Source organism: Hakea prostrata, chromosome 8 (assembly GCF_041222555.1).
Source record: "Hakea prostrata isolate BN-2017 chromosome 8, UWA_Hpros_2, whole genome shotgun sequence".
Lineage (NCBI taxonomy): Eukaryota > Viridiplantae > Streptophyta > Magnoliopsida > Proteales > Proteaceae > Hakea > Hakea prostrata.
The window spans coordinates 3,030,508-3,038,939 of record NC_142607.1 but is presented as its reverse complement, the minus strand read 5'-3'; positions in this window follow the sequence as shown (position 1 = coordinate 3,038,939).

Below are 8,432 nucleotides of genomic sequence, written 5' to 3'. Positions count from 1 at the left end.
GTGCATGCTCTTTGCTGGAGGATGCCTTAATCTGTTCATGCTGGTGGTGATTAGTCGTTCGCAAACAGGAATGTAACTCATGAGGACATGGATCAAGGCACATTTGTCTATCTGTACAAGATATTGTGAGGCTGGTCACTGTCCATTTTGGGACACTTCCAGGAGTTTTTCAAAACTAAGAACTAAGAACCATACTTTTGAAGAAGAAGACAATAAAAAAATTAAAAAAAGCACTTAATTCGAGAACAGAGAAAACAGAGAATTATCTGAACTCGTCTGTTCAACTCCTAGAGCTGGAGGGAGAAGGGAACCAGAATTTACTTGTTTCCTATTGATGTGCGATACTCTATACTCTCGCCCTTTTTTCCTTTTTTTAGGATCTAGTTAGGGTTGGAGATTTTTCAACTAGAAGGGGGAGAGAGAGAGGGAAATTGAAGAAAAAACCAATAAATTTAAAGAAAAGAAGGCCCAAAGGTGCCAATAGTCTTAAAGATAAGGTTTTAGTGAAGAATGTTGGAGTTCGGAACATGATGGTTTAACGCCTTCACTCTCCATTAGATTTCTTGTTGGTTCATGTAGAACAATGACTAAATAGAGAAATAAATCTTTCTTTCTTTAGCCACAATCAAGGTTTAAAGTATTGGTATCGAGTATCATATTCATCAGGTGATTTTAAGAGATGTATCGTCGTGGGTTTCACTAGTAAAACAACTTTGCATTGGCTACTTCACCTAAATGAAAAGAAAAGAGTAATTACCCACCATAAAAAGAAATCATGTCATAAATGGTCTACTTCACCTAAATGAAATGAATTGTACCAAAATCAAACATAACGTCTAGTTTCATGAGAACTAGACCCACGTCTCACATCTGGCACCTTTTGGCATTTCAGATTCGTTGCTTGTGAACCCTAGAAATAGTGGGGAAACATAAAAAAGAAAAAAAAAATTATTCCATCTAATTTCTTCGTTGTTTAAAAAACACATGAAATTTTATCATTTACTATCATTACTAATGAGGAACTCTTCTATGATAAAGCTTTTTCTCTTTTAATCATTTTCATAACTCATGATCCACTTTATATGTATAGATTACAAGAATATTAAATAGATGATGACAATAGTAAAACACGTAACCACTGCTTTTTCTTGTAACTAAACCCGCGCTTGTACGTTTGTATCATTATCAAATTCAGATCTTAACAGAGTGAATTAACTTGGCATGTTTGATGCGCATGAGGGGACTTTATGTCATTATAATATTAATAGAGAGGAGCTTGGCATTATGTAAACTACCTGGCAAGTAAAGTGTCATTTATCCTAAAATATTGGTGCTTCATGTAAATCAAATGATAACAAGTCGTTAATCCTTTTTTTTTTTTTCTTTTTCTTTTTCTGTTATATGCATTTGTCATGAGCAATAGATGCAAAAGGATTGTTAGCGTGAAATTTGTTTATAAATTGTCCTACGCTTTCTCAATCTTTTATCACTTTTCTTTTTCGATTTTCTTTGTAAATGTTGATGTGTAATAAAAATAAAATATGATGATGAAACTTCATTTATCAAGATTAAGACATGGGAGAAAATCAATGATGCCTGGTAAATTTTCATGGGTTTTGCTTTTTCAGGATTTGATGAGCTCTAAAATTTTTTATTTATAATATATAAATTAATCAAGTAGCATTATTTTTTAATTTGCATTGTTTGGTGTCTGTGTTAATTGAAGCAGTTATTTATGAAATTCGATATCTGTTTTAGTGTTTTTGATCTTTGTGTTTAATGCTAGCTATTTAGTTTTCCAAGTTGAACTAATCTTTTAAATTTCTCACAATATTTGTGATCTCTGTGTTTGATGGTAGTTACTGTGATTTTACTTACAAACTATCATCTTTTAATTGCTCACGATAGCAAATGCTGAATGCGTTATTATTTCTTAGATTAAATGTTTACGACTCTGTCGAGTTCTTTTAAGTCCAATTTAAGCATGATTTGCAAAGTTTAAGTGTGATTTTAAGCGATCTCTCTTTATGACCCTTGTGTTTTTCTTTACTCTGATTCTCAAAATGTTGAATGGCTTTTTCGATTTATTAAATTTGATGCGCCAAGCGTTATTAGTCTTAAGTGATTTTTAGTAGTAGTTCGATATGAAATGAAGTTGATTTCTTGATTTGATGCTATTTACTTTTGCTTCACTGCCTTCTATTAGAAGTTCATTGCAATTTATAAATGATGTTGCAGAAACTCTCCAATGGACGGACAACGTGCCACTGTTTTTACTTCACTGTCTTTGACTTAAGTTTCATTGCAATTTATAAAACATGATGTTGAAGAAACTCTCCAATGGATCAAGCTCCCCGTGCCACTTGAAGATTCATTGCAATTTATCAAAAGCAGTCATCTTTCACTTACTTTTTGATATATCTCTTTCTTCGTCTAGACTTGCAAACACTGAGCAAGACTAATTCCTTCCACCTCGCCCACCAAGTTGCCTTGATTTTTCTCCTATCAGTTAAATATTCCATGGCTAGTATTGTTTTGGTTAACTCCTAAATTACGAGACATTTTATCACTTTTTTTTTTTTTTTTTTTTTTTTGGGTTCAATGATCCCCACCTCCTCGATACATAATTAGCACCATACTTGGAGACGAATGCACTACCTGATCCACCATAAAAACCTCACATGGTTCCACCATAAGAGAAACACTTATAAAGATCACAATAAGAAATCTACCTAACTTAGAAGTTTAAAATAAATAAACTACCAAACATACAAGAGGATTCACTTGGTTTACCATCTCTCACAACTTGGTTTACCATCTCTCACAACTTACATGTTCTTGATATTTCAGGTTAAATTTATAACATCGTTGCTAGGTTAAGGTTGAAGAAGAGGAAAAGGGTGAAAAAAAAACTCCCAATCTGGAGAAGGCCACTGGAGCAAGACTCTGTGATGATGGGTAAAAATAAATAAAGAAAGGGTGGAAACGGACGAAATTGATAAGAGTGATAATTTGATCTTCATTAGTGAACCATTGAAACCGACCAAATTAACATTAAAATGATATGAAACAATCACTGAAACCGAACCCGGACCAATAAAAGAAATTGTTAAAAACTTGCAGACAAAGGGTACACCGAAATACACAACCTGCAAATGGGAGGGCAGCCATTGTCTGTCATCGTCATCGTCTCACTCCCGAGTCCATCCAATGGCCACTGATATTGTTTTGGATTTTGGTGAGTAACTTAGAAGATAACAGTATTGAATTTTGCATTTTTACAATGTTTTGGTGAGAGGTTCTCTTGTAATACAAATGTTGGTTAAGTTTGTTAGATAGGTCAAAACCAAACGTTGTATATTGAAGCCCCGCAGGTGAATAAAAATGAAAAACTGCTATTAATAATAATGGCAATTGGTTTCATCGCAAGTTCTGATCAAAATGCATTTTTAAAGGACTAGCGGTTCTAGGACAACTTTGCTTGTGATGTTTTGAATATTCCATCACAACTCTGAATTCAGAAATAGATGATTACCCCTATTGAACTCCTTCTCCTTTGAATTTGAGCTGAAAATTAACCAAACTAGTGTAGCATTCCGCTCTTCCACATCCACTAATTGGAAACATATTGGGAGAATGCCCACACTCTCAATTACTAGACAACTTTCTTTGGAGAGCTTCATGTGAAGCTAGGGCAGTTGGGAACTCATTATTTTATCGAACGTTCCTCAACCCCACTATGTTTGATATGTGCATCGAATGTGAATAAGTCAATTATGAATTTTTTTTATTGTGATATGCGAAAAAACGTTGGAGACTCTCCCCTCTCCGTAGACACCACAGAATTTCTAAGTTCTTCATTATTTGATTGGATGAAATTTATGCATGAAAATTTTTAAGGATATGCAAATTTACAAACAGTTGATATCATTTCATCATCCTTTTGCTAGTGTATTTGGTATTCGTGTAAGCATGCCTACATATATTTTATGGGGCTCACATATATTTGACAAAAATAAATAAATTATTAATAATGATGTTTTTTTTTTCAACTAGATATAGGTAAATTAAAGCATTAGTTTAAAAAAAATACACGTGACTTTAACCCTAAAAAATTTGCCAAAAAAAAAAAAAATTAAGTAAAAGATGCAAACCAATGGTAGTTAGTTACCTTACAATTATAGATTTTTTATTTACAATATAAAATCAAATAATAAAAATTGCAAAAGAAATACAAAAATAAAGAATAACATAAAAAATAAGTAAAAGAGAAAAAATAAATAAATTGAAAAAGATAAAGAGAACCTAATAGTGCAGAAGATTTTTTTCCAAATTTTCCTTAATCCGCACTCATAGAATAAATAAAAAGAAAGAAACCGAAGAGAATAAATAAGAAGAAAAGAGGAGATATGAGAGAATAAATAGAGATTGAGGAGTTAATTTCCATTATAAATGAAATTTTGAATATTTAATAATATATTTTTTTCAAAAATTTTCCTTAACCTACGTTTATAGAATGAGAATAAATAGGAAAAAAAGATGTGAGAGAGAAAAGAGGGGAGAATAATAGGGATTGAAAATTTATTTTTTAAATAGGAATGACATTTATACCAATTATTTTACCTTTAAAATTTATTTTCAAATTTTTGGAGGCCAAATAGTGATATTTCACACGTGAGAAGAAAAAAAAGCTGAAAAAATGAAGAAAGTTAATATAAAAAATAAAAAACCTAAGTAAATAATAAAAATTTTAAAAAAAATTTCCAAGGGACCATTGCCCATTTGCCCCCGGCCCCTTAGTGGGTCCGCCCCCCCGCCTTGCCCTAACTCTTGGCGGTGATTAGTCCTTCGCAAATCAGGAATGTAACTCTTGAGGGGTCATCCTAGCAGAGGCTGCGAGATTAAAAAGGGGAAGTTTGTATCATTATCAGATTCAGATCTTAACGGAATGAATTAACTTGGCATATATGTTTGATGCACATGAGGGGAGTTTTATGTCATTATAATATTAAGAGGGAGGACCTTGGCATTATGTATAGCACCAGGCAAGTAAAGTGTCATTTATCCTAAAAAATTGGTACTTCATGTAAATCAAATGATAACAAGTGGGTTAATCCCCCTTGTTTTTCTATTATATGCATTTGTCATGAGCAATCTTTCTCAATCTTCTATCACTTTTCTTTCTCGATTTTCTCTGTAAATGTTGATGTGTAATAAAATAAAATAAGAAACTTCATTTATCAAGATTAAGACATGGGAGAAAATCAATGATGCTGCGTGGTAAATTTTTATGGGTTTTGCTTTTCAGAATTTGAATTTTGATGAGAGCTCAAAAATTTCTTATTTATAATAAACTAATAAAATAGCATTAATTTCTAATTTGCATTGTTCGGTCTCTTTCTTAATTGAAACAGTCATTTATGAAATTCGATCTCTGTTTTAGTGTTTTTGATCTCTGTGTTTAATGCTAGCTATTTAGTTTTCCAAGTTGAACTAATCTTTTTAATTTTTCATAGTATTTGCGATCTCTGTGTTTAATACTAGTTACTATGATTTTATGACCTATCATCTTTTAATTGCTCACGATATCAAATGTTGAATGCGTTATTATTTCTTAGATTAAATGTTTAAGATTCTATCGAGTTCTTTTAAGTCCAATTTAAGCATGATTTGCAAAGTTTAAGAGTGATTTTAAGCAATCTCTCTTTGTGATCTTTGTGTTTTACTTTACTTTATGATTCTCTCTGTGATGTGATGAAATGTTGAATGATTTGTTTGATACATTAATTTTGATGCACCAAGTGTTATTAGTCTTAAGTGATTTTTAGCAGTTCGGTATGAAATGAAGTTGATTTCTTGATTTGATGTTATTTACTTTTGTTTCACAGCCTTCCACATTTATAAAAATTGATGTTGCAGAAACTCTCCAATGGATGGACAAGGTGCCACTGTTTTTGCTTCACTGCCTTTGACTTGAGTTTCATTTTGCAATTTATAAGAAATGATGTTGCAAAGACTCTCAAAGGGAGCAGTTTCCATGTGCCACTTGAAGGTATTAATAATGTCGTTTCATTCTCCAGCAGCAGAATTCAAGTTCCTATGTGAATCATGTGTTTCCTTGATCTTCTCTATACAATAGTTTTGCAAGAAGAGTTTAGGGGTTGCGATTTCCTCAGTTTTCACTGCAATGTTTGATGTGTGCTGGAGGGATAGGCCAAATTCTTTCCTTTGATTTTGGGATATGGAGTAGTGAAAATAGCTGTTTTGACTATTCGTTTGCCAATATGTAGCAAAATTATGAATTGAAAATCAAAATTGTGCACTTTCTAGATCCTTGTAAACTTAAATTCTGAAATGGTTAGTGTCAAAAATTAATATCTAAGCCTGCAATGATATAGTTGACCATGCCTAGAAGTTCTAAATCTCGAGGAATGAATGTATAGCAATGATACATAAAACTGTGGGAATTTATGAAAATTTTCAATGTATGGAATGTCCCTTGCTTTATCTTCTTGCATTTGGGGAGGATTTTTAAATCTCTTCCTAGTGTATAGTATTCTAGGTAGAATCTCTGATAAGCTGCTTTCAATCTTGTCAAAGATTCAAGTAAATGCAATTGATGCTTCAAAGTCATGCTTCTTAAATCATAATACTCTTCCAAGATATTCATTGCTAGACTCTACAAATGTATAAGAGAGCAGGAAATCGCTGTTAATGATCTTTTACATATCTCAAGTTAAAATGACTGGCATTCTTTCTACTAATCTAAAGGTTTAGATCTGTATATTTTGGTGAAACAGAGATTTCTTTTTGAAATTGAATGTTAATATTGATTGACAAATATGTTGAGTTTTGAAATGAACAATTATATTAAAAGTCTTCTCATTTATTAAATGTTCAATTGAAGCGGTAAGTATAATCCAATTTGCTGAAATCGATTATTTGTGTTACCTCCAAAATCCATTCAATTATTCAAAAGCAATCTCCTTTTGCTTACTTTTTTGATCTCTCTCTTTTTTCGTCTAGACATGCAAACATTGAGTGACACTGATTCCTTCGACCTCGCCCACCAAATTGTCTTGATTTTTCTCTTACGGATTAAATATTCCATAACTCATATTGTTTTGGTTAACTCCTAGATTATGAGACATTTTATCACACTTTTTTTTTTTTGGTTCAAGGATCCCAACTTCCTCAATCCAATGCATCATGCATAATTAGCACCATACTTGGAGACGAATGCATTGACTGATCCAACGTGAAAACCTCACATGGTTCCACCATTCGAGAAAATGTAAGTTGTGGGAGATGCTATTTATTGGCACAAACACTGGTTTCTCTTGTTCATCATTTCATTATAATGGATTAAAGAAAATTATGAAATTTCATATATACTTCACAGATGAATACTTTCACCATATTTCAGCCATTCAGTTCAAAAGAAGAGCATGCTATGATTTGGGTGTATTTAGCTTGGAAGATAACAGCATTGAATTTAATTTTTACTCAACTAGTTTTCATTTCTATGCGTTACCGGCCCATCTGGTTTGCACCCATCCTTCTGGTCAAGAGGAGAGGAAGTGGATTTGTAGAGCCTTCAGTTATTGCCAAAATTAGAACATCCCTTGCAGACTCTCAATTACTAGGCAACTTTCTTTGGAGAGCTTCATATGCGGCCATGGCAGTTGGGAACTCATTATTTTACAGACAACATTCCCAACCCCACTATGTTTGATATGTACATCGAATGTGAATCAGTTAATCATGAATTTTTTTATTTTAATATGTGAAACAATGTTGGAGACTCTTCCCTCTCCGAATAGACACCACACAATTTCTGGGTTCTTCATTATTTGATTGGATGAAATTTCTTCATGAAAAATTTTAAGGATATGCAGATTTACAAACAGTTGATATCATTTCATCATCCCTTTAATAGTGTATTTGGAATTCATGTAATAAAGCCCTTTTTAGAGGTCTATTTATGAATATTGCTCAAATTATGACTAGGTTCTCTATGTAGGTAGTTGAAATACAAGCCCCTGTTCACCGCAAATATCAAATCAGGGAGTTCGGTAACCTACTACCATGGCTATGAGGATGATAAATCATCCCTCTCATTTATATGTTGATGGTACTTGGGATAAGGCTTCTAGGAGAGGGAGAGGACATTGGTGTATCTTATGGGACCAAATATGGTCTAATTTTGGTAGCAAAAGTAAAGGATTGTTGGGGACTATCCCCTCTTGCAATGGAACTTGAGGCCATCGTGACAGCCCTTTCTTTAGCTACTTCCTCGATTATTTTCAGTATTATTGTATAGTCAGAGAGTCTGGTTAATTTTTGTTGAATCACTAAATCAACAACCCCAATTGACTGATTGGATCAATAACAATCTAATCACGGAAATTAAGAACCTTTGTTTCACATAA